Here is a 23,311-nt window from a genome sequence, read left to right on the forward strand (position 1 = left end):
ATCAAAGACACAGCCATCATCAAAAACCTTTAAAGATAAAGCTAAAGAGCTTTTGAAACAACTGAGAGAAACATATCTGATTTCCCCATGGATTGAATTTTGGGTGGGCTTTGGTGCATTTATCTTCATACTTTGGCTCATCATGATACTAACTTTGGGACGCTTCATTGAGGGAAAATATGCAAAAATGGACACAGCAAGTCAGAAAATCAACTTGATCCTCAAACCACACACATCTTCACACATCGAGAAAAGAGAACTTTCTTCAGTCAACTTCACAGCCAATCCGATACCGGGTGGGGTAGCCTGGGACAACACTGACTATGAAATTTATGGTCCGGTCGAAATCCTGAAATATCCACACCAAATTAAGATCTCCTTGAGTGACTTTGTAAAACCAAGCTCATTTGCTGATGATTGGGACTTCGAAAGCATTAATAATATGATGTCTGACTTAGTAATGTCTGCTAAATTTACCAAACATGATTATTTGCAGGGTTCTACAAATTATGATAGTATGTACTGTTATAACCACTATGGTAACTATTTTTTACATAGATCTGCACAACCTAGAAATGTTTTAAATTATAATCAATGGGAACATTGTGCAACCCCTCCAAAAGGAAGCTCAAGGACCTTCTATGACAAATATTCATACTTTTCAGGTTTTAACACAAGTAATGCTGAAGCATTCTATTTTAAATTGTCAAACACGACAGGGACAAAGACCATGATAACCAACACAAAATTGATATATTCAGACTCATTTTTTGAACAAATGAATACTTTTGGTTTTGATTATTGGGACAAAAATGTTGAATTGAAAAGTGTTTGGGGTACAAAAGAATGGCAAGTACAGGGTATAGAATCTATGTTTAGAGCCTGCATGATCCCAGAACAAATGATATTTTTAAATGACACTGTTCAACAATCCACCTGTCTTGGCCTAGCCAAAATCAAAGACTTAAATAAACCGTCTATTCCAAAGCCAACAATGTTCAGCAATAGCTCTACAGATGAAGAGATAGACGTAAATTATGTATTAAACCAAAATAGAACACATCCTGATTGGAAACAATGGTTGATCTGGCCCACAGATACTAATAACTGTCAAGACAGATTCCTGAATAAAACACAGGGGTTCAAAATGACCAGGCCAGACCCTAGATATGCCCAAAGACATCACCCAGGGATAATAACCACCTACAGTGTGGGCAAATTATGCCTTCAATGGCTACAAACTTCCACACTGACAGAAATTAAACAACACCTAACTTTACTAACTGATGGTGCTGACTTGCGTGATTTCATAATGGGACCACGCAAACAGCGTCAAAAACGTTTCATAGCAGCCTCTGTATATGCAGCATACAATGAGGCCTGGAAGGTTACTCAAATTGAAACAGCAGAGAGAATACGGGAAATTGACCGTATTAATTTGGAAAAGTCACTTTCTGTAGTGGACAATGGGTTAATGACTCTGTCCTCCAGAATTTTTTCTTTGGACAGCATTGTGTCTTCAGCAATTGACATATTGTCGCAAGACTTACTGTTATTACAACACTGACAATTGCGCTCTATTGTACAGCTTGGCTGGACGTTACAAAATCTGCGTTCAGGCTATGTGCCTTGGCGTTTAATCAACACAACGTCACTATTCCAAATCTTTAACCTTACTGATAGACAAATCAGTATGGCACAAAAGGGTGCTGATTATACAATCCTGAGCATTGAGAAACTCGAAAGATTACCAGTGACAATGTCAGAACGACCTGTCAGTGAATGGATAATACATGGGATAATAAATATTCCAATCTCAACCTTCAGGTTTCAATACTGCCAAAAATATATACATGCTGGCATGTACGAGAAATTGGGAAAGGGGTACCTTAAAACAACATGGAACCTGCCCTATTCACATGCATGTGTCAGTAATAAAGGACAGAAAGTGTTTCTTAGTGGCAACAATTGTGCGATGTCACTAAGTGGCACACTTCTGTGTAACGGAATTAGTTTGCATGGAGCCTGTGAAGGGAATTCATACAACCTTTCATGTCACCAGCAACTTAAGGCGCACCTGCAACAGAAATAGAACCATTCTTTCAAAGACGTTATAATGGGAGTTACATTCTAATTGTAGATCGCAGATGTTGTAGTCTTATGCCCGGGACTCCTTATCTAGTAACTACGACTGCGAAGGTCAAGTGCTGTGGACGCTCATTGTTCCCCAGCTCCTTTCCAGACAGGGAGGCAAGGGCATGGCCCAATTTGAAAATTACTTCTATTTGAATAGATACTTTAAGCAGAATGAAAACAGTGCTTCTTCAGACGCCTACAAGGCTCACGTCATCAAAAGAAACGTATGATCTACAAGTCGCAAGGACGACTGCAGAGATACATTCATTGTTATCAACTAATTCCCCCATACATTTCGCGGAAATTCTAAACGAAATCTTAAATATTTCTGATACCAATGGGGTCTCAAAGGTATTTAAGACAGTATTTTCGATGGCATTAACACCATTCAAAGCCATACTGGGTATTTTTCCAGATTTCGTCCATTCGATTTTTGGCGGACTTCCCCTGATCTTGGGACTAATTGCAGGAATCCTATTCTTAGTCCTTATTTTTCGTTATGGCAACCCATGTCACAGACAAAACTCTTGCGACAAGGGAAGAAACAATCCTAGCCATTGGATACCGGGACCGGATATCAAAAATCATGGGACTCTCCCGGCTTAGAGACCTGAACATGACTTGGTTTCTATCATTTCGACCAATGTGGCAAAGATGTGTTTTACCTGTATTAAGGTGTCTGCTATGCGGAGAAGAATGCGTGTTGGACACCTGTCTGACGCTACAATCGGATGCGCCAATGGATGCAGAAACATTGTTGAGCCCGATCAAGGTTCATGCTTTGTGCTGCCCTCAAAGGCTACCAATCCTGATGACGGCATTCGTGGAAGCTTCACCACTACAATTGATGGGTAGTGAAGTTCAAGATGAAAGCAGCATCGATCAGGTACGACCTTCTGTCAGCAATGCGAATCAGAATGTCAATGGAGACAATCATGCGCACGAATGCATGATTACACCTATATCCGAGTTAGTGGAACTTTCCCAGGAAGCTGTTGACAGTTTTTTCGAAAGCCTAAATGATATGATGTTCTCACCAGAGCAGAAATAGAGACTTTTGAACAAGCTCGCACACGGCGTTCCCTGAATTCGGCCTTCAACTTTAAAAATAAAGTCACATGAACAATTTTCCCTCCAGTTCACGGACAGCAATTTTTCAGCAGCCCCAGAATATTTTTGCATATTTTTCGGGACACTATCTTCTGCTTAAAGTAAGAACTATTCTTAGAGAACTAAGGTTTCTAAATTTTAGATAGCTTATAGACATTAGCTGCCCGCTGGTATGTTCATTGTTATTATATTCTGTGATGAAATGGTCTCGAACTTTTCTTCTGTATTAAGAGCCATTTCATGTGTAATTCTCATATACAAAATAGCAATAATGTATAAAAATGCGATTACTTTGGCATTATTCTACAGCTTGAGTGCATACAATACATATGACTGCAATTTTTCCGTATATTTGAAATTTCAAAATGCATTTATGTATTTTCGGGTGGTAAGGTATACACTATACTCTATAGTATGTTGTACTATGTTATACTATGCATAGATTAGTAAATATGACCATAGTTAGCGTGGAGTGGGTGTGATGTATTCCTATAGGTTCTGAATCGATCCCCCTATTCCTGACCCTATTCTGGTTAAGCAAACTAACAAGTTAACTAAGTAGTCAGCCCATGAGGCAGAAAACCCCCATGATGCAGATACCGTTATCTGACGCAGTCACACTACGGCACAGGAACGTGTTATCTGATTAGGTCATAACGCTTGCGATCTAATTAGACAAGCGATATTCCTCCAGCCCCTGATAAGGCATACGGAGTTCTCATAACAAATCAAACCTATGACAACCTGGGCAAAACCCTGCGGCCATTGTTTTGATTTCACCGAGAACTTCAGTAAAAGAATGTGCTAACGAGCAAGTCGTATGACATCCTTATTGACGTATCTATGTCCATCCTTACGTCAATCTCGGCACCTTAAAGGTATAAATATTACCGATATTGCCCTATGCAAACACACGCGTGGTGACGAGACGGAGCAGCCATACTTGCCGAAGCGAAGAGCAGAGCAGACCCCGCTGGCGCAGCCCCGCCTTTCTGACGCGCTGAGAGAAGCTGCTTTCTCCTGCCGAGAAATCCAGCACCGGCGTTTCTGGGTAGCCCTCGCAGGCAGCCTGGAATATCGAGACCAGAGACGAGAGATACCATCCCTCATTCAACCTAGATTCCAGGTACAGAACTGAATAACCCCTCACAGAGAATTCTTTAGTTATTCACTTGGCAAAAACAAACTTAACTTAAACTGTAACTTTCTATTCCCGCCCACGTATTAGACTTAGGTCAGGTACACGGGGTAGGCGTATTTAGAAACACCAGTTGAGTACGTTTAGTCAAATGTATATGTGTATGTAAATATATTTTATTCATTTTAAACATCATATGGCTCAGAAACCATATCAATGTTTTTACAGTATTATTTTATACTATTGCTTTTAATGTATGCACTTTACTTAACTATAAGTATTGCAATAATATCGATCCATTTCTCTTGTATGAGAAAAGAGACTGATCAATAAATAACACCTTTTTATTGAACACGCCCGTCTCTTCCTTTTCTCTACAATCTGATGAGACTAAGAATGCACGTACTGACTGAGTAAAATAAATTGCCTTTTGTTCACACGACTCTTGAGATAGGGGAGAGCAAAGTTGTCATGTTCTATGGTTGTCAGAAACTAAATCCCTTCTTGTCTAATCAGGGAAGTTAAGTCCTCCTTGAACATTCGAGAAAGTTTCTAGTGAACTCTGAGCTAAGCTGGCAAACCCAAAACTTTAAGTCTAGTATCGACAGTAGTAGACCTAGTTAACGTCTGGTCTAGGCCTTTACTGCTGTAGGTATTATTCCAATGCGCAGAGCCTATTGGGATGATAGGAACTACACTACAGGGGAGCTGACCGAAAGGCAGACCGACTTGGTCCGATTTGCCCGCGGTCACCCCCGTGAGTTCCGCTCGCAGCCAGCCCCCTCGCAAGCTCCACTGCCAGTGAAGACCCAGAGGCTTAGAACTCATAATTAACTAGCTCCACCTCGCCCCATCTCGCCCCACCTTGCTCAGGTAGTCAGCAGGAGTCATAGAGTACCACAGAAAAATCAATCGTGAGTAACCGGCGGCAAGGCGTGAGGTGGGAGTAACCGGGACCGGGATTGCAGCGCAGCTGTGGCATAAGGGTATCCAGCGAGGTGAGAGGTGAGCGTTGCGAGGTGCGGGGCACACCAACTGTGGCACATTAAACCTCCCCAGGACAAAAAACATCCAATACACAACAATGGGAATATTTTTCATCTGCATCCCGTATCCCGTACCCCGCATCACTGACATCAGAACCTCGCCATACCACAGAGCATCAAATAGCTTTTGAGAGTCACCACGAGAGTGCTGCCAGTACAACACAGCAAATACCGCGAGCCCAGCTGCACACACAGTGGATAACAGCGCAAACCCATCAAAACTGCGTTTCAATGGAGCTGAAGCAACCGCAACTCTCGCTAAATAGGGTTTGCGCCTTGGGTTAGACGCAAGAAGGTGCAATTCGGACCCCACCCGGGACCCGCTCTCTGGGTGGAAATGCAGTGGAAATACAGTGATGAGAACAAGAAATTCTACTCTCCTACAGCGCCAAGAGAAACCTTGCCCCTATAAGACAGCAAAGCGCCTTAAGGAAAATATGCTTTACCCCCCCAGTGGAGGGGTCTCTAACATGGGTCCAGATTATAGAGAAGAATCAGCGGAAGGGAAGGCGGAGGCAGAGGTGAACTATAATAGAGACATCCTAACAGCACAACTCCATGGAAACAAGCCCCAACAAGATCAGACTACACCTCCACACGGGTCAACGCCAGTGCCAGACAAGGGCTCACCTTTAAGTAGCCATAGAAAAACAACAATCCACATTGCTAGTAATAGAGACATACGGGATTTCTTCCCCCATAAAATCTCTAATTCCACACACCTGCGCGTAGACCAAGAGAGCGTCGTAGCTAACTCGGACACAGCCGATAACCCCTCAGGAGACAACATTCTTTTGAGCCCAGCGACCCCGCTATCACCAAAAATAATTATTGTTACGGGTGGCCTACTAGCTCATACAAAAACTACTCTGACTTTGCCTAATAACAAAGCTGGCCTAGTTAGCCCCCATTCTCTAGCAATTCAAGCAACTCAACAAACCGGGGACACCCAAAGGGCTTTACCAGCCGACGGCGTGACTAAAGCACACCAGGCAACAGGGCTGACCCACACCATAGGGGTCAGCGAAATCATTACTTCAGCACTCAGTGCATACGCTGAGCCATTTAAAATCCCTGCAATACCCCACTCAACCCTAGCTAGCCCTGGATTGGATCATAATGGCATTAGATACAATCAACAAGACCAGGGGGCGGACCATACAATGGAGAGGCAGCCGGCTAAACTGGACCAACACCTTGTACTGATCAACGACGTCTTGTACTCAATGGTAAACACAGCTATAATGCACGCCGACAAGCTAGACGTCCAGATAAGCCTTCTACACACAGTCGCCGGCCTGATATCAGGCATAGACTCTAAACTTGAAGCCTTGAACTCTTTAATTCAACGCGCTCAGGCAAATACCACAGTCACATCCAAGCCACAGGACTGTGGATGTAGCCGCTGTGCTGCTCTGCCTGGAAACACTGCCAGTAATAATGAACACACTGATCGAAGATCTAAAAACAGAATCCAGCAGGCATAGGAGCAACGAAACTTTGAAGCCGTCAAATATTGACAGTATCCCACTCAGGACACAGACGTCCGCCGACTTCAATGGCAAAGAACCACAGCAGGACTACACAAAGACGACGGCAGCTGAACCAAGCAGGATATTACAAACAACTCCAGACGAATGCAGCACCACGGCAAAAGAACAAGCAAACTCAAACAGCTTGCAGATGACAAGCCTTGATACTGGTCACTTATCTCGGAAAAATAAGAAAAAATTAAAAAAGCTAAACAAACAAAGAAAAAGCAATCATAACCAAAATGGCTCAATGAGGCTGTGGGTATTACCAGAAACCAAAGAAATTCCCACGCACAGTAAGAACAACGTTGCGTCTATCACTCATCAAATTCCATCAACCCCAGACGGAAAAGTTATTTGGCCGAATAACCCAGGTAAATTTAACCTTGATTCAATCCCTGGTATTACATACGAAGGTGCAGGCCAACACCCAAAAAACTGGGAAGGAAGAGCCGCAATACTCAGCGGGCATCCCAATCTACATGAGGAACAAACAACTCGGGCAGGCAGTCAGGCTCCGCCAGTACTCCAGGTACCACATCGAGATAGCCCCCCGCTGGTCAACGCGACGGATAAAGCCTTACATAGCAAAAACAGAATTTCAGCAAAGGAAGCCAACCAGAGAATATGCTGGAAGGACTCCCACAACTCCAACAAGATAGTAGTAAATGAAACAAGTGAGGTTTTGCTGCCGATAACAAGAACGGGCACCACAACCCATGTAAACGATGAAGCCAATGCTGTGGCTTTGAAAACCCGACACGATTTAATGAGTCAAGACCCATCCACAATAGGGACATATAAGACCCAGACCCCCCACACACAGGATGATCTGAGACTATGTCTCTACCCAGAATATGCCTCACAGGGCAAATGGGACATACTCGATCGTAGCAATTTACTAAAACTTTTTGCGAACATCCCAGGCCTGGAAAATATAAAGTCATCTGACATCGACACTGTCTCCTTTCTTATGCAAGGACCAGATGACATTAATGAATCCACAGAATTGTTTTTTTCGAACCCAGATATAGTCCATATACTAAAAAGAAACAATCAATTACTGGAAGACTGGTGCATAAAAATCACGAGTCGCCCGACAACAAAATACCCCATGCCGCTGAAACATGCCCACTTGAAGAATCAAAATGGTTCTAGAACACTGGACACACAAAGAGAGACCCCGATAGTAGAGCTACCACTCCCACCCTTAAAAACACTCTCCATACTCCACGGGAGCGACAGTGGAACAAACAAAAAATTGATAAGTGATGGGATAATCAAGGTCACTACAAACCTGGGCAAAGGTATCCGGAGTTGCTCTATTCAAAACAACTCTACTGAAGATTGGTCTTGGGTGCCAAAAGCCTTAGCTCATAATTCCTAAACTGCGTACTGCTGCAATTAAGACCACAGCACAGCATTGGCAAGCAGATTTACCAGGCATACACCCGAAAAGGGCGAAAGTTGGCAAACAGAACTTATCTATTATGTCCTGGAACGTTGCTGGGATACTAAAACTAATACAACATCCCGCAACATCCCTGTTTTACGCAGGAATGGATATAATCTGCATGCAAGAAACGTGGGCTATCAAACCAGTCTCTATCAGGGGATTTGCGGATTATCACAAACCAGCTGTTAAGGAGAACATCTTTGGCAGACCATCTGGAGGTATCTCCATATATATCAGGCTCTCCCTGTCAAACTTGTACATGGTCGGCATTCTGAAATGCCTTTCATCAAGTAAGGGCACATTGTCTATATTGCTGATCAATGTTTACTATAACCCTAATGGACGGGGAATAAAGGAAAAGCTCTCCGAGTTATTAGAAGACAATGAAAACCTCCTCTTACAATATGCCCACATGGACTCAATTATTCTTGGGTATTTCAATACACACAACATTGGAGATAAATCAGCAAAAAGCCACAGTTCGCCCGCAACAGAAGCATTCAATGCTCTCTTGCATGCCAATCAGTTGGCTTCACCCCGTTCCTTATTCTTAAAGGAGTCTCCAGGAAACCTCTGCCCGCCAACATACAACAATCTTACTGCAATTGACTATATTTTTTTAAAAGTACCCGGCTACATAGCCTAATGACAGGGTCCAAAGTTGAACAGCGGAAGGAAAGCGACCATGCGGCCTAAATAACAACTTTAGACTTGACAGCAGATAAACACTACATACTTAAACAACTGGGATCAACAACTTGTATTGAACACCATAATCTGGTAAGAAAGATTAAATGGGGCGCAGGCAATATGCACAAGTTTGAGGAATGGAAAAAAGCTTGGGCGGATGGCACATTAAAGGATACAAACAGGGACATAATCAAAGAATGGGACCAGCTTGCCTATAATCTAGTAATACACCTACAAGGAGGGAAAACAAGCAAAACTAACTCTCACCCTAGGCATAACATCAGTGATATCCTTGCAATCCGTGAAAGCACGAAACTAGTGCGCACTAAACGAAGGACTTACCTGAAATCTGGTTCAACTAAAGACAAGAAACACCTGCAGGAAACAGCAAAACTACACTCAAAACAAGTTTGGGCAGAAAAACTGAAACAAACGGAGGCAAAGTGGTTAAAGATCTTTGGATTGCTGAGCCTCAGTAAAACGCAAGAGTTCTGGCAATACCTCAATACTCTAAATCAAGGGAGTATGCAGAGAGAGAACTCAATTGACTCTGACACCTGGATAGCCCATGTGACATCTTTATATAAAGAGGAAGGCCTCCTAAATTATTCACTCACAGAACTAGACAATCCATCACAACTGACTAACCCGAAATATTTAAATACAGTAGAAAAAAAGTTAGTCAACACAATATAAAAAAAAATCAGACCCAATGGAGCGCCAGGACTCAACGGCCTGCCGGGCTCCCTCTTCAGGCAAGACACAGACTTTTGGACCGAAAATTTGTCCGTGCTATACGCCGAATGCCGATTGGCAGGGAACGTACCGGATTCTTGGCGAGGGTCGCTCCTGCATCCCATCTACAAGAAAGGGTCAAAATCAAATCCACAAAACTACCGCATGATTGCTCTCCTTGACATCGAGGGAAAGGCCTATGCAAGTACCCTATTAATGGAGCTTTCAAACTGGGTCACTAAGGAGGGCCTTCTGCCATTTTACCAAACTGGGTTCAGACCAGGAGCCTCAACAGTGGATAACATCATAGCGCTCCGATACCTAACACACAAGGCAGTGGCACGTAACTCTCTTCCTATCTTTGCCTGCTTCATTGACTATACTGCGGCCTTTGATGGTGTCGACCGTTCCATTCTTTGGCAGAAACTGGAAACCTGGAACATCGACCCACATTTATTAAAAGCAATTATATCCCTATACACAAACACGTGGGTCAGAATTAAACTGTCAAATACGTCAGCTTCAGAGAAAATTGACACCAATCGCGGCTTGAAGCAAGGATGCGTACTAGCCCCGTTGTTATTCAACCTATACACCGCAGACATGGGCAAAGCCTTGATGGGAGCATCATTAGCAACCCCCCGCCTTGGGCATACCAAGATTCAATTACTGCAGTACGCCGACGATCTGGTACTATTAGACCACACCAAAATTGGGCTTCAAAAAGCCTTAACGGCCTTGGGCACTTATAATGCAAAAAATAAACTGATCGTGAATGCAACCAAATCAAAAATAATAATATTTGGATCTTATCCGAAAAACCCCCCGATAAAATGGAGGATAGGACAGTTGACGTTGAACTGTACACGACAATACAACTATTTGGGAGTCTGGCTTTGTGAGACGGGCGCCCAGGAGTACATCTAGACAAAATATGGGCAAAAGGGAAAAGCATCTCATACGCCCTGGGGAAGCTGCACGCAACTCTATATATCCCTACGATAACAACAATTCAAAGAGTATTAAGAGCGAAGTTAATACCCTCATTAAATTATGCTCAGCAGGCCTTCCCAGGCAAACTATCAAACACCCTGGAAAAAATCCATTGTTCGGCCTATAAAAAACTATTCCATCTACCCTCCAGCACCAGAAACACTCTAGTGCGACTCTAAATTCGGCTTGACACAACAAAAACTTGAGGAACTGGCCGCAATTAGTAAATATTTTTATCTTACAACCGCGGCCCCAGAAAACTCGCTGAAATTCAGTATAAAGAACATTTTGCTTATTTTCAATAGAAATGTCATTTAAAAATGTTATAGTTATGTTGGATTGGAATCGTTGGCTGGATTAAGCTGATTTCTGAATACTCATTTTCTTTGGGTCATCTGGGAGGGGGGCGGGGGGGCACTCTGTGATCCAAGGGACTGGCTGTCCCTGTGCCTCATAAGGTGGGTTGGGGTGTGGGGAGGGTGTCAGGGGAGGGTCTGGTGGGGTGGAGGTGGTGGAGGGGGTGTAATTCAACATCAGTCAAAATTGAGCAAGATATAATGATAATGACTGGTTATTTGCAGGATACGGAGTGTTGTTCAGACTGGTTCACCATTGACGTAATATTGGGCAAAGTAATGACATTTTTTGTTATTGTGATTTGTTTCCAACTTTATAGGGAGCCATGTTTGATAGACCACAGTTTTCTAATCTCTTTTTGTGTTCCATTATCCCATGGATAGGATAATTAAAATTTGCACTCTCAATGTTAACGGTCTAAATGATGTGAAAAAGAGAGGTATTTTGACCAAAATGATTCATTTGTTACAAATTGATATACTCTGCCTTCAGGAGACACACTTATCATGGGAAAAAAGGGATTTGTTAAAGAATCTGGGATTGGATGTGTTAATAGTTTCCAGGCAGACAGGCATTAAACGAGGCGTAGCTATACTCATGCGTCGGAATTTGGGCACAGTAATCAAGATCTCTGCTGATAAGTGGGGCCGCTGGGCCGCGGCGGAACTTTTAATTTCTCAGAACAGGTTCGTGATTTACTCAGTCTATGGCCCCAACCTAGATGATTCTGAGCTATTTAATTATCTAAATCAGGAGCTTACTCTTAGTAGTATTCCCCTTATTTTTTGTGGGGATCTCAATATTCATATTGATGCTGACTTTAGCATCAGACAAAATCCAAGATATAAAGGTTCGAAGCCACGGTCTTTTAAGGCTTTGCGGTCTCTGGTATTAGATAATGCCTTATCTGATGCTTGGCATATTGCCCACCCAGATGAGTATGGCTCTACTTTTTACTCTGCCCCGCATAGGAAATTTGTTCGTATTGACTATTTTTTTTTATCTCAGTTCTTTATGGATAAAATTGGGGTAGAAGTTCTGCCTAAACTATTATCTGATCACAACCCTCTCTGTTTAAAGTTTAGTGTCCCATTAGCTGGACAGGGCAATAAATCTACTTGGACGTTCCAGCGGAATTTACTTTTACAACCAGATTATATTCAGTTTATGTCTAATGTTATTCAGGAGTTTTTTGAGATAAACAATGAGTCGGCTTCAGTTCCAGTAGTCTGGGACACTTTTAAATCAGTCGTACGGGGAGAGACATTAAAATATGCTAACCTTCAATTAAAAAACAAGCGGGACAAATTTAAAAAGGACTGTGATATGGTTCTACATGCAGAGATACGGCTTGCTGAAAGCATTAAATTGAATAGAGACATAGAGGAATCCCAACTCGAACTATCAATTACACGCAGTTCTGTTTATGCTCATATTGCTGACCAGGTAGCTTTACGGCATAATCAATATCGGACTGAAAGCTATGAACTGAGCGAACAAACCGGGAAAGTTTTAGCACAAAGATTACGCCAAAGAGTTACGGCTAATGAGATTCTTAAAATACAAGATCTTAATGGGGGCTTTAAAACATCTAAAGAAGATATACTGGCAGCATTTAATGAATTCTATCAACTGCAGTATCATCAACCGGACAGTGTATCTGATCTCGCCATAAAACACTATCTTGATAAGATTAACACTATAGAAATGTCACCAGAATATGTGGAGTGCCTCAGCGCCCCAGTTACTTGGGAGGAGATTGAATCAGCTATCGCTGGTCTTGCGGTCGGCAAAGCCACGGGTCCGGATTCCATTCCTCTAGAATTCTACCGAGTATTTAGAGGAATTCTAAAGCCAGAACTGATGAAGATCTTTTGTTCTGCTTTCACCGGTAACCCACCTGAGTCATGGTCTCACGCTATTATAGTAATTTTTAAAAAGAAAGGCAAAAATAGTGAAGAACTAGGCTCATATCGACCAATCTCTTTGATTTCTACTGATAGTAAAATGTATTCAAAGATTCTCGCTAACAGATTGAATCCACTGATGCCGACCCTCATGTCCATCAGACAACATGGCTTTATACTGAAAAGAGATACCACAGACCATGTTAAAAAAATAATAGCATTATTAGACTGGGCCCAGACCTCTGAATCCCCAGTTGCGGTGGCCCTGTTGGACGCAGAAAAAGCGTTTGACAGGGTCTCCTGGGAGTTCTTAAGGTCTGTCTTGATCTGGATGGGTTTTCCCATTGCATATATTAACGCAATTAAAGCCCTTTATATTCAACCCAAAGCTGCCATAAGAATAACCAACTCTCTCTCTAAAGGCTTTGCGATAACAAGGGGGACTAGACAAGGCTGCCCTTGTTCCCCCTTGCTGTTTGCACTATATCTAGAACCATATCTACGTAATTTATCCTTCGAGGCAGATATTATACCTGTAAAAATTAATACCCACTCATTTAAAATCTTCGCCTACGCGGATGATGTTGCCGTAACTACTGTAGACATTAGATGTGCACTACCAAAAATCATTCTCCTGGCTGAAGAATTTGGCTTGCTATCTGGCTATAAATTAAATGTGGCTAAAACTCAATTAATTCATTCTGATTTTGGCCGACCTAATGAATTAGTTTTTGACTCTGAAGCCCAATATCTAGGGATAACGATTTCATCCAAGGTCGAGGAGATTGTACGTTTAAATATTGAGCCTGTCCTGAATTCTTCTAATAAAACTTTGGAGAGATTAAATAACTTACATTTTTCTTTTTATGGCCGAGTCAACATAATCAAAATGCTAATCTTCCCAAAGTTTTTATATTTATTCCGAACCATACCACTTCTGTTTCCGGCATATTTCACAAAAATTGATAGAATGATTTCCAGATTCCTGTGGGGGTATCATCCCTCTCGCCGAGCGTTGAAATGGTGTTTCTTGCCTAGGTTAAAAGGAGGGTGGGGTGTCCCTAATTTTCGGTTGTATTATTGGATTATTTCTTTAAGATTTATGGGTATACTCCTTTTTTCAGATATTGTCACCGAAGAATCCGTTTATCAGTCTATGAATTACTGTTAGGTAAGGCAGCTCCTCAATGTTTAGTCAAAATCATTGAACCCAGTTATTACAAAAAAACCAAATTTAAGATTATTTTAGCCTGTGCTACAATTTGGCGACAATTTAGGAAAAAAATCCTCGGTCTGGGTGAAATCAGCTATTATTCCCCAATGTGTAATAATCTTGCCTTACCTACCGTTTTTCATGACCAAATTACAAGAAAATGGCTCCTTCTAGGAATACAGATTTTGGGAGACTTATATGAAGATGCTCAATTTTCTTCATTTTTAGCTCTCCAAACCAAATATGGTCTACCACAGCATCATTTTTTCATGCATCTTCAGATCCGGAGTTTTTTAGAATCAAAAGGTCTTCTCACTCACTCCTGTATGAACCCTAATAAGATATTAGAAATCATGAGGAAAGCAAAGAAAATGGGCCCAGTTTATCAAATGACCATTAATCAATTTGAAGATGATTTATCTTCCGTGGAGAATAAATGGCAAAGGAAGCTAGATTTACTAAATATCGATATGGGAAGGTCAATTGAGTTATCCATTAAGGTACTCTTTAACGGATCCCTTCAAAGCCAACATTATATGTCTATTTTCGATCTTTATTACTCTCCCGCTAAGATAGCTAAGTGGAAGGTTGGTGGTGAATCAAGATGTAATCGCTGTGATGAGGTGGGTGCGGACTCCATTCATATGTTTTTTAAATGTGAGAAACTTTCTTGCTTTATTATTGATATTGTATCTTTTATTAATAATAATTTAGGGATTGTTGTGAAATTTTCTCCCGAACTGGTAATTTTTGGTTTTCAAGCAGATCAGTCTGGGTTAAGACCTACGGCTGAAGAAGCATTTTTGTTTATCTGCATGTCCGTTTTCAGTTTTTGCATCACATCTCGATGGATTGATAAGGAATCCTCAACCTTTCATCAATGGCAATGTAAGCTGCTCTCTATTTATCATTTAGAAATAGCTATGTATAGGCTTAAGGGGATAAGTAAAAAAGGCAAGGATCAAAAATTTGGGATCCAATTACCAAATGGATTTAAGATATTCCCCCTATTTGTGTATTTTCTCTGTCTGTTTCTCATTTTATTTCTGCTCCTTTTTATATTGCTCAATGTATGACTGTTTGTTGAAGTAAAACAATAAATAAAATATATTAAAAAAAAAGAACATTTTCCTGGAAGAAAAGAATCCGTGGTCAAATATTCTGTCCCTTGCTAAAGATACTCTGAACCTTGCTATGGACAACTGGGACTCCGAGCTAATCAATTATGCAGCCATTAAAAGCACAACAAAACGACAAGTCCGGCTTTGCTCACGCACTACTGACCTGGAAGCATTGGAACTAAGAGGCTTCCATGAGTCCCTAATACTACCGCAGCTGGCACAGACCTCGAAATTGCACCTTACCCAAGCCGTGGGCAAGGCGGCAGTTAACAGGATTTTAGCGCTTCGACTACACCCTCTGCCCCTCAAAGAGCTTTGCCCCACGAGGAGACTTGAGATAATGCACTCTGAGTGCCGCTTATGTAAGTATAAACAAGAGAGCTTCGCTCACACCCTGTTTTGCTGCCCGGGGTTGTCCGGATAGCGTAATCGCTATTTAAAGCCAATTTTACTCAGACAAGGAATTAGAACGATAAAGGAGGCGGTCCACTATCTATTCACAATGGAAACAGTGAAAGATATGGCTGTGTTCGGCAAATTCATCGAACAGGCACGCCGGAAGCTGATGGCCCCGCATGACTAGGCCAGCGGCCGCTAACTGCAAAATTAATGAGATATATTGGCTCATGAAGAATTGGACTAATGAATTTAGTTTTTAATCATGTTTTCACTTATTTTTAAGTTCCTTTTTTTCATTTTTTATCATTTTACCTCTGACTTGATAAAAATGTTTATTTTAAAGTTTGATGTCTTATTTAATGGTTTTGAGTAACCAAAAAATAAAGTTTTATTCATTCATTCCTTCATTCACTTGCTCCATCAGACGGCATTGGACATCACAGAACCAGAATTTCAGTGCAAAAGTGCGCCTGTCATGTACTGGTAACCTCTGACAGTGTGCAGTCCCTTGAGTCCCTTGGCCTGAGTTTTGGCCACCCACCCCCCCCCCCCCCCCCCCCTTTTCCTTTGCTCCAACGGAAGTGCAGTGCACCGGAGGATCCAAGATTGGCAAAAGGCACTCCATTCTGGTGCCCATGAAAGAGCAGCCTGAGCGTCCTCTGACACTGAATGATGAGTGTTGGAGTCTGAGAATGGTCCCGGGTCTGCACAAGATGATTTGTGCTCATGATCAATGAAGATCATGCTATCTGTAGTGTCTGCCGCAGAGGAGAGAAACTGGTGCACTGCCTTGAGACATTGAGACTTTCGAATGAGCTATGAGTGTTTGCCAGGAGGGCACTCCAACGGATACTGAGAAGCACCATTTACATGAAAGGCCAGAATGAAGAGGCCCATGCGGAAGAAAACAACAAAAGAAGATTTGATGGACAATAGAAGCCTGCCAGAGCGGCTTTTGAACGGACTCTGGGCATAGTTGGTTTCACAAGTGGTTTCCGTGTGATTGCATAAAATGGGTTTGAGGAGACTGATCACCCCAGCCCGCTTTCAGCCCTGGGGACCCCATCCCCTGGGGCCTGACCATTTCTCCTGGGTGCCCCCAGGGCACCCAGTCTGCAATGGGACCGCAGGGGGGAGCCTCAACGTCCCCGCGCTCCTGGTCGGCTCCCCACCTCCTGCGGTGCCACCATTGCTTTCAGACACAGGGAGCCTCTGAACATGCCTGAGCACCAAATAGTCCTGAGTACCAAACTACGGGGTATATTATCAAGGGATTTATCTCCGCTTTTTTGGCTTTAAAAGCAAAGAAAGCTGAGATAAAATTATCTCCCTATCAGCAACAGGGTGCTAACACGCATATTTGCATGTTAGCACCCTTTTTCTCTACGCTTCCCCTTGCATCTCTAATGAGATGCAAAGGATACGTTCCAGAGAAAAATAATAGAAGAAATGTTGTTAAGCGACATTTCTCCTATTATCAAGGATTTCGCTAACCCTGTTAGTGATAAAAAAAGCAGCGCTAACCGCGGTTAGCACTGCTTTTTTTAAACCTGGTATTTTCCTGACTTAGCCATGATATCCTATGGAAAGTGGATATCATGGCTAAGTTTGTGAGCCCCTATCATCAAGCTAAAGCCAAACTTCGAGAGATTATCATTGGTTTTCCAGCGATAATCTCTCATTTGGCAGTTAGCGCGAGGATTTTTATCACTTCTGAAATAAACTTTGCTAATAGCAAGTTATCTCTGCGATAATTTCCGGCGATGCTTAGCGTTAAAAAATTCGTTGCTAAGCATCGTTAGCGGTAAATATCACTAATCGTTGGTAATATGCCCCTATATTCATAACTTGATATTCTAGGCATTGCAGTCGTTGTTGTTCTTCCTTTATTTTAGCACTTCATATGTATCCAATGAAAATACAACACAAAGTTGTAGCCAACACATGTTTTGTTTAACGGTAATTCCACCCATGGCTTCATCAGGGCCTAACAAAATAATCTGGGTAAGTCTTCTGGTATATAGTAGTTTGTGTTCCTCGTTCCAGGTAATATTTGGTAGCCACCTTATATTAATATTCTCAATATTCAGCCTTTAAGTTTGTGACCATATCTATGTACCAAGTCCAAAATCCAATAGTTTCTCAATAGGTATCTAGTAAACAGGCAAATTGTACCCAGTCTCTGCGTGCTACATGAATGGGGAAACACACTACTATATACTGGAAGACTTACACCAAATATTTTGTTAGGGCCTGACGAAGTCAACGGTTGAATTACTCCCGCCAAAATATTCTATTGAAACTTTTTTCAGCCTGGCGGGCTGCCTCCGAGACCCTCAAAGAGTCCTGGGGGTCAGGGTATTCGTGCAATGCCCTCTTCTCTTTTCATTTACATTTTGCAGAGTCCCAAGATGGCTGCCAATCCCTGGTTTCAAGTGTTGGCAGTCTATCAGGTCTCAGCACGACATCGGGAGTGTTCACGGAACCTTGGTGTCCCTATATATACAAATTTGGATTCAAGTTAACATCGCCAAAACTATTGAACGGATTTACACCAAATGACAAAAAGGCACTGTTGTAATGAATAAAAGATGGTGTGTAACCAAGACGTATGGATTAAAGAGGAAGTTTTCATAAGCTTTGTTCCAAGTTACAGATAATCACCTCGTCATTCGCCTCAGCAGGATGTACCCACACTCACCCCTTCTGCAACACACAATATCAGGGTGCGTTACCTCAGTAGCGCACCCTAAACCACACAGGAAAGAGATCACTAATATAAGGGTGCAATACACATGCCCTCACCCTACACCCATAACTAACGAGGAAGGAAAAACAGTAAAAATATTAAAGGGCGTCTCCAAACCCTCACTCATCCCCACATGTGAGGTGAGCATTCACATAACACATGACGGATTCAGGGACTTAATAACGCCCTTACAGCAAGACCAGGGACCACATACCCTCTACTGTACTTACACAACTCACAGCAGGACCTGGTACTACATACCCTCTGCAGCATTTGAGTGTAACAGATATAACCCTACATCTTTGGGCGAAACACACTTTCCCCTCCATCTGTAACCCCTTAGGAAGGACATATACACTGGGGTGTAAACACACACAAGTCCTATAACTTTGGGCTTACCACAGTGCCCCTGCATTCATAACCCTCTAGGAAGGATGAACAAAACACAGTCTCACCATCCCTTCTACATACACCACAGGACCAAGGAAAATACTCACCATGACACAAACATGTCACCACTGCACATACAACTCCAGCGTACAACCCCAAAAAACTTTCCTAAGATTGAATGGCACTGAAAAATGTTCGCCCATCGCAAAATATTCACTGGCTGTGAGTTTTAAAGCCTCCTCTCCGGTGAGCAACCCCTCACCCGAACCCAAAGTCCATGTCTATGGTCAGTCTGTCCGCCTAATCGCTCACCACTCGCAGCAGCTTCTGAAGAGTTAATGTTGGGGCGATAATGAGCTGTTAATGCTGTAAGCACACACAGTGAGGAGCACTGACATAATCCAGTGTAGCACAATGAGTGCTGTTCTGCTGGAAGATGGCGTCTTGCGGTGTGCTCAACATTGTGGAGTCCCATGACATGTCGAGTCATAATAATGAAAATGGCTGACATGCTACCAGTGGGTCAACGTTCTAGCTTTCCAGCTCACCCTTCCACTCCTGAGCGCTTTACAGAGTACCAGCATGATCCTCCCTGCGGAACACGCTTCCACATGCAGCTAACGACATGCATGTGCCTCACTTGGTAACGCACTACCCATGTCAATGCCAACGTACCATGTGCACTTCACAACAGCATAGCCTCGTAAGTTCTAACCTGCACTCTCGCATTCTGCTACAGTATTTAGGAGCAGCGTTTTCAGAGCTCAGCATCGGAGGCAGGCGACCCCGGTGGCAGTGGGTTCGCGCCTGCAGTTGGACATACGAGACTGTAAAAACGCTGACGCCCTGCTGAGTGAGAACAGCGGCGCCGATCTTTTAAAATCATTTTGCACCTTTTCAAAGGCAACTGGAGCCTTACCTTTTACATTTCCTTCAGGGCTCGGAGGAGTGTGGGCGCCATCTTCAGTTGGGCAGGTCAGGCGACCTAGCTCGACGCCACACCCCCGCGCTCCGCCCCTATTTAGGAGCAGCGTTTTCAGAGCTCAGCATTGGAGGCAGGCGACCCCGGTGGCAGTGGGTTCGCGCCTGCAGTTGGACATACGAGACTGTAAAAACGCTGATGCCCTGTTGAGTGAGAACAGCGGCGCCGATCTTTTAAAATCATTTTGCACCTTTTCAAAGGCAACTGGAGCCTTACCTTTTAGATTTCCTTCAGGGCTCGGAGGAGTGTGGGCGCCATCTTCAGTTGGGCAGGTCAGGCGACCTAGCTCGACGCCACACCCCCCGCGCTCCGCCCCTATTTAGCCGTCCCCCAATGAGGGAGCGCAGCGGACGAGCGCAGCGGGCGCGACGAAGGCGTGCCGAAGTCGAGCCAAAGTCCAGCCCGTCTGCGCCCGTCCGCGGCCGGACGGGGCTAGGGGTGCGACCTTATGTCCCTCCTTATTCCCCCATGGCCCTTCATGCTCTCCGGGGCCCTTGGCCCCTAGCAAATTCCACCATTAGGCGCATTACTGCTTCTGGCCTCTACCTAAATCCCCATTATCCTACACCTCTCAACTTGACTTTCTCTCTGTCCCACCCTCCTGACTCTAGTCTCGTATCCCCCCCCCTGTCTCTTATTTTACTTAACACCAGGTCGGCCGTAAAACACCATCAAGAGCTATTTGTGTTGTTGGATACTCACCAGCCTGATATGTTACTCCTAACAGAAACATGGTTCTGTGACACCTCATTGCCCTCTCTGTTGGCCGCACTTCCCTCCCCTTATGTGGCCCTTCGTTTCGACCGACTAGGGGGCAAGTCAGGAGGTGGCGTAGCCCTTATAGCTCGAGCCGAGCACAATTTTCAATTTCTTCACTCCCCCACTATTAACTCCACCGAGCATTTGGTAGCTCGATCACTGGCCTTCTCTCCCCCGCTTACTTGTCTATTGATGTATCGTCCACCTCAGTCATCTCATCTATTCCTGCCGGCCTTTCAGGATCTGTTGGCCACCTTAGCGATAAACCATGCCTCTATTCTGGTACTAGGGAATTTCAATTACTGGCCCTCAGACCCTCAGGAAAGCACAGCTTCCAAACAATTCTCTGATTCGCTCACTTCCCTTAATTTTACATCTCATTTGCACACCCCTACGCACATCCACGGCCATGTACTAGACCAGGTCTGGTCTCTCAATGCCTTGGTCTCCTCCATAACCATGTCCCCATGTCCCTGGTCAGACCACGCCCTGGTATCCTTTTCTCTCCACCCTAAGTTGGCAACAAAGATCCCACCTGCCAAAAACATCTGGGCACGAAATTGGAATAGGGTGGACCTTCCTGCCCTGTCATCCTCGCTGTTGATCTCCGCACCAAACTTAGAGGGCCTATCCTCCACCTCTCAAGCCACTGTTATTGACACTTGGCTTGCTGGAGGCTGTGATAAGGTAGCCCCACTACGACGGATATCCACCCAAAGATCAAAGGAGTCAAATCGTTGGTTTGGTGACGATTTAAAGACAAAGAAGCTGACTCTCCGGCGGGCTGAAAGGCATTGTAGAATGGACTACTGCCCTCTATTAAAAAAGTGTTATCTATCTTTGCTGAATGATTACAAAAAAGCCATATTGAGTGCCAAAACAACTTACTTTTCAGCGAAAATTCTGGCAGCGGAGAACAAATCCAGGGAGATCTTCTCCATTGTCCAGGACTTGGCTTACTCTGACAGGGCCACTCCTAAACCCTCCCCTTCCCAGTCCCTCTGTGATTCTTTGAACACTTATTTTTTAGAAAAAATTGTCACATCAGAGCCAACATCCCACCTCCTTCCCCCGTTTTTATTGAGCCTTCTCCCCCGACTGCCCACGGCTCTCTTTCTTTTTTCCCTCCGCTCACTGAGGAGGCATTTCTTGCAATACTCCCCAAAATAAAATCTGGCTCCCCGGCGGATATCTGCCCAGCTTACATTTTGCAACAGATCTATTCTGTCTGTCCCAAACCGCCTATATCCTTTCTTAACAGCTCGCTGGCTCAGGGCGTGGTAATCCCAGCCCTTAAATCTGCCACCATAGTCCCCATCCTTAAGAAGCCTGGCGTGGACCCTTCCATTCCAGCTAACTATCGTCCCATCTCCCTCCTGCCTTATTTGGGCAAGGTACTAGAGCGACACGTTACATCTGTCCTCAGTGCCCATGTGGAAGCCAATGGTGGTCTTGCGTCCCGCCAGGCTGGTTTTCGGCCCAGGCACTCCACCGAGTCCGTCGTGGTATCGGTCCTGAACCATCTCAGGGAAGGAATGGACCAAGACAACAACCAGGCCCTGGTGCTTCTCGATCTCTCCGCCGCCTTCGACACGGTGGACCATTCCATCCTATTGTCCCGTGTCGGAGCGGCGGGGGTCGAGGGCTCAGCCTTGGTGTGGCTATCGTCCTTCCTGAGGGACCGTGCCCAGGCGGTTCGGTTGGGGGATTTTTCGGCCACCCAACTTAAAGTCACTTGTGGTGTCCCTCAGGGTTCTTCTCTTTCTCCCCTTCTGTTTAATCTCTACATCTACCCTCTGATCTTCGCTCTTCAAAAGCTGGAGGTCACTGTGTTTAATTATGCAGATGACCTCCAGCTTATCTTTAATCTGTCTTCTTCCTCTCATTCTATGTCTAATTTTCAGTCTATCATGATCTTCATCAGGGACTGGATGAACCACAACCATCTGAAGTTGAACCCTGACAAAACAGAACTGGTCCTTACAGGTGGTTCCTCCAGTCCCTGGAACTCTCTTTTTTGGCCCTCTTCCTTGGGATCCCCTCCTACACCTTCTTCCTCAGTTAAAACTCTGGGTATCAAACTCAATAATCATCTCAACCTTCATTCACAAATTAGTTCTGTGGTTTCTTCCTGTTTCTTTGTACTCCGAACTATCCGTTCTGTTTCTCGTTTCTTTTCTCCTTCCGCTCTTAGGTTAATCATGTCCGCTCTGGTTGTCTCCCGGCTGGACTATGCCAATGCCCTTTACAACGGTATCCCGGCATATAGTCTGCAGAAGCTCCAGCTGGTCCAAAACCAGGCGGCCAGACTGATTTATGGTCTCCCCCGCTCTCACCACTCTACCCCCTTGCTGAAAGCACTACATTGGCTGCCTGTTAAGGAGCGATCTCTTTTTAAGACTGGATGTATGGTCTTCCAGGCATGCCAAGGGACTGCCCCTGCCTTCATTTCTTCTCTAATAAAAGAGGACATCCCTGTCCGCGAGCTGCGGTCATCCACTCAATCACTCCTCCAGGTTCCCCGGTATAGACGCAAGAAATGGGGCGGATCCAATTTCTCTGTCTTGGCACCCTCCTTTTGGAATTCCCTCCCCGATC

Source organism: Lissotriton helveticus, chromosome 3_2 (assembly GCF_964261635.1).
Source record: "Lissotriton helveticus chromosome 3_2, aLisHel1.1, whole genome shotgun sequence".
Classification (NCBI taxonomy): Eukaryota; Metazoa; Chordata; class Amphibia; order Caudata; family Salamandridae; genus Lissotriton; species Lissotriton helveticus.